Below are 10,694 nucleotides of genomic sequence, written 5' to 3'. Positions count from 1 at the left end.
AACACGGGCGGTGTTGCGGAGGCCGCAGGAGATACCGCCGGTGTTTCAGCGGCGTCGGGAAGAGGCGAGGCTGGGACCGCCGCGACGTCGGCCTCGGTAGCGGGAGGGCTGACTGCTGGAGCGTGGAGGCACCGAAGAGCTGGCGGGCCTCTCGCGAATGACTTCGCGTATGATGGTGGTTGGCTGCGTCGCTGACGGCGGCAGCCTGAGGAGCTCGTTTGGGGCGAGCAATCTGGCGGACGTGTCCCAGCCATGGGTGGCCGCGATGGTGAGGATGCGGGCCCTGTTGTACAAGAGACCTCGAGACGTCGGAGGGAGAACGTCCCAGTCAGCGGCAATGCCTAGAATTAAGGCCAATTCATGGCCATCTCTCTTTGTCAGTTTGGCGGAAGATCCATTGTTCCGGAGAAGGTATAAGAGTTCTAAGCACTCCTGATCCGCCGGGAGCTCGATTGTGTTTGGCGGCCGTTCTGGCCGCAAGTCTCGGAAGCGGCGATCCTCCGGAATAACCTGGGATGCAGGAGTGTCTGGACGAGGCTGCGTCGGCGGGAAGGAGACCACCGGTTGCGGTTCAGTGAAGCCCAGTTGCGTCAGGGGAACTCCCCGGCTGGTGCTCGGACCTGGGTCCAAGGGAGTCTGCGAGACAGTAGACGGAGGCATAATAGCCTTTAGGAGGATAGGTAGCCAAGACGGTGGTTCCACCGCCGGAAAGGGTGGCTGCCGTCCTACACTGGATCCTGCGGACAGTGCCGATATAGTGGGCGATGTATTCGGGATCACCGTAGGCGAAGCCGACCGTTGTCGCGGCGAGCGGGAGCGGGAGCGAGATCGCTGCCGGCTGCGGCCCCCTGGCGATGCAGGGGGGTTCGCGGCTTTAGTGGTTTTCTTTGGCATCCCAGTCTTCGGCATCCCAGCCGAACAAGAAGAGAAATAAGAGACGGAAGGCGCAGAGACAGAGAGAGAGAATGAGAGCTGCGAGCGTACTACCCGCTAGTGGTAGAGACGCGAGCGAGAGAGACTGGGCGCCTGTTCCGTCCGAAACCAAACTTTAATCACGACTCCGGGGAGCCCGATGATGCGGTCGCCCTCGACCTCTCGCTCCATGAAGACTCTTCATCAGGCCCAGAGGACAGCAGCTCTGACGACGACGCGGACACCGCCTCCATCGCCTCGCAGCCCCAGGACATCTCCCCCGCTCCTTCCCCGGAACCCCCAGAGGACGAGCCCTCGGCTGGCCCGGGCTTCGGGCACATCCACATCGCGGACGACGCGGAGATGAGACCCCTGGAGGACCTTCTTCTTCGTTCCCCGGACATTCCTATCGCAGTAAGTCCAGAGTTTGAGATTCTACCTCGTGTTAAAGTGTACCCGTATGACGATGAATCTGTGCTGGACCTAGTGCTCTCCGGGGCCAACGTCCCGAAGCCAACCAACGCGCCATACGTGTTTCTCCGCACTCCTCCCTCCGAGGATATTATCTCGGTTCTTGATTCCATGGTTTCCAGGCGTATTCTTGTGCGGCAGAAGCCGAAGTGTGCTTTTAAAGTGTTCTTAATCCCAAAATCCTCCGGTGGTTACCGGTTAATACATGATCTGTCCCCTTGGACTGAATTTTATAATAAGCCCAAGTTTAGGCTTAAGGATGCTGCGCAAGCAGTCTCAATGATCCCTTCTTCATCTTATCTATGTAAATTGGATTTAAAAGATGCATTTTATCAATTACCTGTTCGTTCTGATCATTCGCGGTTTTATGGCATTTGTTGTGGTAATAATTATTATTGTTTTTCACGTCTCCCTATGGGACACTGTTTAGCCCCGGCTATTATGCAGCGCTGGGCCCGCGCGGTAGCCAGGGAGGTTTATTCCAGATTCCAAACTGTGTTAATTCCATATCTTGACGACTGGTTGCTTGTTTTTACGTGTGATAAACCCACAGCTCGTGTGTTAGTGTTTCAAATTGTAAAATTTTTAGAAGACGACCTAGGAATAAGTCTTAACAGACCTAAATGTGTTTTGTCTCCTGTTCAGTGTATCAATTACCTTGGTGTTAAAATCGACACTGTGTCTTCCACTGTGCGTCTCACTCCGGGGGCGCTTTCACGACTTCACCTCGCCATAAATATCATTCCTCGTCTCCGTGCTCTAGACATCCCGAAACTTGCGGGTTATGTAGCTTGGATATGCTACATTATGCACTTGCCCTACTTTCTGATCTCTGATGTGTATAAAAGAAGAATTAAGTGGCTTCAACAGTGTTACAACGAAGGAGTGTTCGCCCAGGTCAGGCGTGTGTCTTCATTTAGAGTGTCTTACATTGGCTACGCCGATGCGACCCCCGTTTCAGTGGGCGGTCGTGTCTCCGCAGCTTTCCATCGAACATATCGAAATGTTTCCCCATCAACTGCCAATCTATTACGCGGAGGGAGTGGCAGCTCTTAAGGGGATGTTATACATGTTTAAGAATGTGCCGGAATTTTCCGATGTTGTGTTATATATTGATAATCAAGCTGTTTTGTACGCAGTTCGCAAAGGAACTGGCTTGTTATTTGACAACGATGACTTTTGTACCATTATGATTCAATTAATAAAGAATGCGACGCGGGCCGCGTCCTGGAGGTTTGTTCCGACTGAAGCCAACCTGGCCGACCGTCCTTCAAGGACAGTACTCCCTGCAGCTTACTAGCCTAGGCCGGCCATCTTGGTCAGTCTAGGGTATATATAGCCGGGGAATACTGTATCTGACGGTCGTGATTAAAGTTTGGTTTCGGACGGAACAGGCGCCCAGTCTCTCTCGCTCGCGTCTCTACCACTAGCGGGTAGTACGCTCGCAGCTCTCATTCTCTCTCTCTGTCTCTGCGCCTTCCGTCTCTTATTTCTCTTCTTGTTCGGCTGGGATGCCGAAGACTGGGATGCCAAAGAAAACCACTAAAGCCGCGAACCCCCCTGCATCGCCAGGGGGCCGCAGCCGGCAGCGATCTCGCTCCCGCTCCCGCTCGCCGCGACAACGGTCGGCTTCGCCTACGGTGATCCCGAATACATCGCCCACTATATCGGCACTGTCCGCAGGATCCAGTGTAGGACGGCAGCCACCCTTTCCGGCGGAGGAACCACCGTCTTGGCTACCTATCCTCCTAAAGGCTATTATGCCTCCGTCTACTGTCTCGCAGACTCCCTTGGACCCAGGTCCGAGCACCAGCCGGGGAGTTCCCCTGACGCAACTGGGCTTCACTGAACCGCAACCGGTGGTCTCCTTCCCGCCGACGCAGCCTCGTCCAGACACTCCTGCATCCCAGGTTATTCCGGAGGATCGCCGCTTCCGAGACTTGCGGCCAGAACGGCCGCCAAACACAATCGAGCTCCCGGCGGATCAGGAGTGCTTAGAACTCTTATACCTTCTCCGGAACAATGGATCTTCCGCCAAACTGACAAAGAGAGATGGCCATGAATTGGCCTTAATTCTAGGCATTGCCGCTGACTGGGACGTTCTCCCTCCGACGTCTCGAGGTCTCTTGTACAACAGGGCCCGCATCCTCACCATCGCGGCCACCCATGGCTGGGACACGGCCGCCAGATTGCTCGCCCCAAACGAGCTCCTCAGGCTGCCGCCGTCAGCGACGCAGCCAACCACCATCATACGCGAAGTCATTCGCGAGAGGCCCGCCAGCTCTTCGGTGCCTCCACGCTCCAGCAGTCAGCCCTCCCGCTACCGAGGCCGACGTCGCGGCGGTCCCAGCCTCGCCTCTTCCCGACGCCGCTGAAACACCGGCGGTATCTCCTGCGGCCTCCGCAACACCGCCCGTGTTACACCTGCCTGGCTCTCCGGCTGCGGGCGCACCGGAATACATGGACCGGGAGGCTGAGGATGACCCCATCATCGGGGAACTGCTACGATGGCACGACTCCGGGGAGCCCGATGATGCGGTCGCCCTCGACCTCTCGCTCCATGAAGACTCTTCATCAGGCCCAGAGGACAGCAGCTCTGACGACGACGCGGACACCGCCTCCATCGCCTCGCAGCCCCAGGACATCTCCCCCGCTCCTTCCCCGGAACCCCCAGAGGACGAGCCCTCGGCTGGCCCGGGCTTCGGGCACATCCACATCGCGGACGACGCGGAGATGAGACCCCTGGAGGACCTTCTTCTTCGTTCCCCGGACATTCCTATCGCAGTAAGTCCAGAGTTTGAGATTCTACCTCGTGTTAAAGTGTACCCGTATGACGATGAATCTGTGCTGGACCTAGTGCTCTCCGGGGCCAACGTCCCGAAGCCAACCAACGCGCCATACGTGTTTCTCCGCACTCCTCCCTCCGAGGATATTATCTCGGTTCTTGATTCCATGGTTTCCAGGCGTATTCTTGTGCGGCAGAAGCCGAAGTGTGCTTTTAAAGTGTTCTTAATCCCAAAATCCTCCGGTGGTTACCGGTTAATACATGATCTGTCCCCTTGGACTGAATTTTATAATAAGCCCAAGTTTAGGCTTAAGGATGCTGCGCAAGCAGTCTCAATGATCCCTTCTTCATCTTATCTATGTAAATTGGATTTAAAAGATGCATTTTATCAATTACCTGTTCGTTCTGATCATTCGCGGTTTTATGGCATTTGTTGTGGTAATAATTATTATTGTTTTTCACGTCTCCCTATGGGACACTGTTTAGCCCCGGCTATTATGCAGCGCTGGGCCCGCGCGGTAGCCAGGGAGGTTTATTCCAGATTCCAAACTGTGTTAATTCCATATCTTGACGACTGGTTGCTTGTTTTTACGTGTGATAAACCCACAGCTCGTGTGTTAGTGTTTCAAATTGTAAAATTTTTAGAAGACGACCTAGGAATAAGTCTTAACAGACCTAAATGTGTTTTGTCTCCTGTTCAGTGTATCAATTACCTTGGTGTTAAAATCGACACTGTGTCTTCCACTGTGCGTCTCACTCCGGGGGCGCTTTCACGACTTCACCTCGCCATAAATATCATTCCTCGTCTCCGTGCTCTAGACATCCCGAAACTTGCGGGTTATGTAGCTTGGATATGCTACATTATGCACTTGCCCTACTTTCTGATCTCTGATGTGTATAAAAGAAGAATTAAGTGGCTTCAACAGTGTTACAACGAAGGAGTGTTCGCCCAGGTCAGGCGTGTGTCTTCATTTAGAGTGTCTTACATTGGCTACGCCGATGCGACCCCGTTTCAGTGGGCGGTCGTGTCTCCGCAGCTTTCCATCGAACATATCGAAATGTTTCCCCATCAACTGCCAATCTATTACGCGGAGGGAGTGGCAGCTCTTAAGGGGATGTTATACATGTTTAAGAATGTGCCGGAATTTTCCGATGTTGTGTTATATATTGATAATCAAGCTGTTTTGTACGCAGTTCGCAAAGGAACTGGCTTGTTATTTGACAACGATGACTTTTGTACCATTATGATTCAATTAATAAAGAATGCGACGCGGGCCGCGTCCTGGAGGTTTGTTCCGACTGAAGCCAACCTGGCCGACCGTCCTTCAAGGACAGTACTCCCTGCAGCTTACTAGCCTAGGCCGGCCATCTTGGTCAGTCTAGGGTATATATAGCCGGGGAATACTGTATCTGACGGTCGTGATTAAAGTTTGGTTTCGGACGGAACAGGCGCCCAGTCTCTCTCGCTCGCGTCTCTACCACTAGCGGGTAGTACGCTCGCAGCTCTCATTCTCTCTCTCTGTCTCTGCGCCTTCCGTCTCTTATTTCTCTTCTTGTTCGGCTGGGATGCCGAAGACTGGGATGCCAAAGAAAACCACTAAAGCCGCGAACCCCCCTGCATCGCCAGGGGGCCGCAGCCGGCAGCGATCTCGCTCCCGCTCCCGCTCGCCGCGACAACGGTCGGCTTCGCCTACGGTGATCCCGAATACATCGCCCACTATATCGGCACTGTCCGCAGGATCCAGTGTAGGACGGCAGCCACCCTTTCCGGCGGAGGAACCACCGTCTTGGCTACCTATCCTCCTAAAGGCTATTATGCCTCCGTCTACTGTCTCGCAGACTCCCTTGGACCCAGGTCCGAGCACCAGCCGGGGAGTTCCCCTGACGCAACTGGGCTTCACTGAACCGCAACCGGTGGTCTCCTTCCCGCCGACGCAGCCTCGTCCAGACACTCCTGCATCCCAGGTTATTCCGGAGGATCGCCGCTTCCGAGACTTGCGGCCAGAACGGCCGCCAAACACAATCGAGCTCCCGGCGGATCAGGAGTGCTTAGAACTCCTATACCTCCTGCGGAACAATGGATCTTCCGCCAAACTGACAAAGAGAGATGGCCACGAATTGGCCTTAATTCTAGGCATTGCCGCTGACTGGGACGTTCTCCCACCGACTTCTCGAGGTCTCTTGTACAACAGGGCCCGCATCCTCACCATCGCGGCCACCCATGGCTGGGATACGGCCGCCAGACTGCTCGCCCCAAACGAGCTTCTCAGGCTGCCGCCGTCAGCGACGCAGCCAACCACCATCATACGCGAAGTCATTCGCGAGAGGCCCGCCAGCTCTTCGGTGCCTCCACGCTCCAGCAGTCAGCCCTCCCGCTACCGAGGCCGACGTCGCGGCGGTCCCAGCCTCGCCTCTTCTCGACGCCGCTGAAACACCGGCGGTATCTCCTGCGGCCTCCGCAACACCGCCCGTGTTACACCTGCCTGGCTCTCCGGCTGCGGGCGCACCGGAATACATGGACCGGGAGGCTGAGGATGACCCCATCATCGGGGAACTGCTACGATGGCACGACTCCGGGGAGCCCGATGATGCGGTCGCCCTCGACCTCTCGCTCCATGAAGACTCTTCATCAGGCCCAGAGGACAGCAGCTCTGACGACGACGCGGACACCGCCTCCATCGCCTCGCAGCCCCAGGACATCTCCCCCGCTCCTTCCCCGGAACCCCCAGAGGACGAGCCCTCGGCTGGCCCGGGCTTCGGGCACATCCACATCGCGGACGACGCGGAGATGAGACCCCTGGAGGACCTTCTTCTTCGTTCCCCGGACATTCCTATCGCAGTAAGTCCAGAGTTTGAGATTCTACCTCGTGTTAAAGTGTACCCGTATGACGATGAATCTGTGCTGGACCTAGTGCTCTCCGGGGCCAACGTCCCGAAGCCAACCAACGCGCCATACGTGTTTCTCCGCACTCCTCCCTCCGAGGATATTATCTCGGTTCTTGATTCCATGGTTTCCAGGCGTATTCTTGTGCGGCAGAAGCCGAAGTGTGCTTTTAAAGTGTTCTTAATCCCAAAATCCTCCGGTGGTTACCGGTTAATACATGATCTGTCCCCTTGGACTGAATTTTATAATAAGCCCAAGTTTAGGCTTAAGGATGCTGCGCAAGCAGTCTCAATGATCCCTTCTTCATCTTATCTATGTAAATTGGATTTAAAAGATGCATTTTATCAATTACCTGTTCGTTCTGATCATTCGCGGTTTTATGGCATTTGTTGTGGTAATAATTATTATTGTTTTTCACGTCTCCCTATGGGACACTGTTTAGCCCCGGCTATTATGCAGCGCTGGGCCCGCGCGGTAGCCAGGGAGGTTTATTCCAGATTCCAAACTGTGTTAATTCCATATCTTGACGACTGGTTGCTTGTTTTTACGTGTGATAAACCCACAGCTCGTGTGTTAGTGTTTCAAATTGTAAAATTTTTAGAAGACGACCTAGGAATAAGTCTTAACAGACCTAAATGTGTTTTGTCTCCTGTTCAGTGTATCAATTACCTTGGTGTTAAAATCGACACTGTGTCTTCCACTGTGCGTCTCACTCCGGGGGCGCTTTCACGACTTCACCTCGCCATAAATATCATTCCTCGTCTCCGTGCTCTAGACATCCCGAAACTTGCGGGTTATGTAGCTTGGATATGCTACATTATGCACTTGCCCTACTTTCTGATCTCTGATGTGTATAAAAGAAGAATTAAGTGGCTTCAACAGTGTTACAACGAAGGAGTGTTCGCCCAGGTCAGGCGTGTGTCTTCATTTAGAGTGTCTTACATTGGCTACGCCGATGCGACCCCGTTTCAGTGGGCGGTCGTGTCTCCGCAGCTTTCCATCGAACATATCGAAATGTTTCCCCATCAACTGCCAATCTATTACGCGGAGGGAGTGGCAGCTCTTAAGGGGATGTTATACATGTTTAAGAATGTGCCGGAATTTTCCGATGTTGTGTTATATATTGATAATCAAGCTGTTTTGTACGCAGTTCGCAAAGGAACTGGCTTGTTATTTGACAACGATGACTTTTGTACCATTATGATTCAATTAATAAAGAATGCGACGCGGGCCGCGTCCTGGAGGTTTGTTCCGACTGAAGCCAACCTGGCCGACCGTCCTTCAAGGACAGTACTCCCTGCAGCTTACTAGCCTAGGCCGGCCATCTTGGTCAGTCTAGGGTATATATAGCCGGGGAATACTGTATCTGACGGTCGTGATTAAAGTTTGGTTTCGGACGGAACAGGCGCCCAGTCTCTATATATATATATATATATATATATATATATATATATATATATACTACTTCATTCATTCACACGACGCCTTAAGCGTAAACATACAAATAAATTCACAGGTAAGGAAAGAAAGGGATAGGAACATGGAATAGAAAAAGGACAAGGACAACGGTGCTGTGGTAGGTGGAAAAAAGCCAGAAATCAGAGGGTAAAAATGCGGCCTGACTGGGACTCGAACCCAGAACCTCCTGGTTGCCGGCCAGGTGCTCTACCAGTTGCGCTACCAGGACGCTTAGATTTACCATGATTTCGGCGGGGGTTTATACACAGGAAACTCCCTTTGCTTTGGCCCACAAGAGTAACCAATAGATGGCACTGGGGCAGCTCACCACTCACCAACGGAAGGAATGGACGAGGACACAAGGATGAAAGGAAAGGTACACACTCACACGATAGCAGGAAAGAGACAGGAACATGCGTTTCGGGGCACGCAGAGCCCAAGTGAAATAAGCCAATATGGCCGATACACTACTTCATTCATTCACACGACGCCTTAAGCGTAAACATACAAATAAATTCACAGGTAAGGAAAGAAAGGGATAGGAACATGGAATAGAAAAAGGACAAGGACAACGGTGCTGTGGTAGGTGGAAAAAAGCCAGAAATCAGAGGGTAAAAATGCGGCCTGACTGGGACTCGAACCCAGAACCTCCTGGTTGCCGGCCAGGTGCTCTACCAGTTGCGCTACCAGGACGCTTAGATTTACCATGATTTCGGCGGGGGTTTATACACAGGAAACTCCCTTTGCTTTGGCCCACAAGAGTAACCAATAGATGGCACTGGGGCAGCTCACCACTCACCAACGGAAGGAATGGACGAGGACACAAGGATGAAAGGAAAGGTACACACTCACACGATAGCAGGAAAGAGACAGGAACATGCGTTTCGGGGCACGCAGAGCCCAAGTGAAATAAGCCAATATGGCCGATACACTACTTCATTCATTCACACGACGCCTTAAGCGTAAACATACAAATAAATTCACAGGTAAGGAAAGAAAGGGATAGGAACATGGAATAGAAAAAGGACAAGGACAACGGTGCTGTGGTAGGTGGAAAAAAGCCAGAAATCAGAGGGTAAAAATGCGGCCTGACTGGGACTCGAACCCAGAACCTCCTGGTTGCCGGCCAGGTGCTCTACCAGTTGCGCTACCAGGACGCTTAGATTTACCATGATTTCGGCGGGGGTTTATACACAGGAAACTCCCTTTGCTTTGGCCCACAAGAGTAACCAATAGATGGCACTGGGGCAGCTCACCACTCACCAACGGAAGGAATGGACGAGGACACAAGGATGAAAGGAAAGGTACACACTCACACGATAGCAGGAAAGAGACAGGAACATGCGTTTCGGGGCACGCAGAGCCCAAGTGAAATAAGCCAATATGGCCGATACACTACTTCATTCATTCACACGACGCCTTAAGCGTAAACATACAAATAAATTCACAGGTAAGGAAAGAAAGGGATAGGAACATGGAATAGAAAAAGGACAAGGACAACGGTGCTGTGGTAGGTGGAAAAAAGCCAGAAATCAGAGGGTAAAAATGCGGCCTGACTGGGACTCGAACCCAGAACCTCCTGGTTGCCGGCCAGGTGCTCTACCAGTTGCGCTACCAGGACGCTTAGATTTACCATGATTTCGGCGGGGGTTTATACACAGGAAACTCCCTTTGCTTTGGCCCACAAGAGTAACCAATAGATGGCACTGGGGCAGCTCACCACTCACCAACGGAAGGAATGGACGAGGACACAAGGATGAAAGGAAAGGTACACACTCACACGATAGCACGATATATATACACACATAAAAAAAACGGGGCAGTCGTGGGACTGGCCGACAGAAGTGAAAACTGAAATAATTATTATCCATTTATTTTTTATATAGATTTAATATTATTAAGGAAGTAATTTTTCCAGTGATACTCATTTTTCAACAAAAATTGAAATTATTTTTTTCAGCAAACTGTTTATTATTAAATATATATGTTAAAAATACGATGTGTATGAATAGAAAGTAACATCATTTACATATTAAAATATAATATGCTTTTATTTCTTTTATTTAATATGCTTTAAATCTATAATTGTTCACTAAGCACATAAAAGAAACTGCCTTAAAATGTACTGACCTGCATTTTTAGAGCGTGTACACTCTTCTACACGTTCATGCACGAGCTCTTTAT

Source organism: Ischnura elegans, chromosome 13 (genome assembly GCF_921293095.1).
Source record: "Ischnura elegans chromosome 13, ioIscEleg1.1, whole genome shotgun sequence".
Classification (NCBI taxonomy): Eukaryota; Metazoa; Arthropoda; class Insecta; order Odonata; family Coenagrionidae; genus Ischnura; species Ischnura elegans.
Note: the sequence above shows the minus strand (reverse complement) of the source record.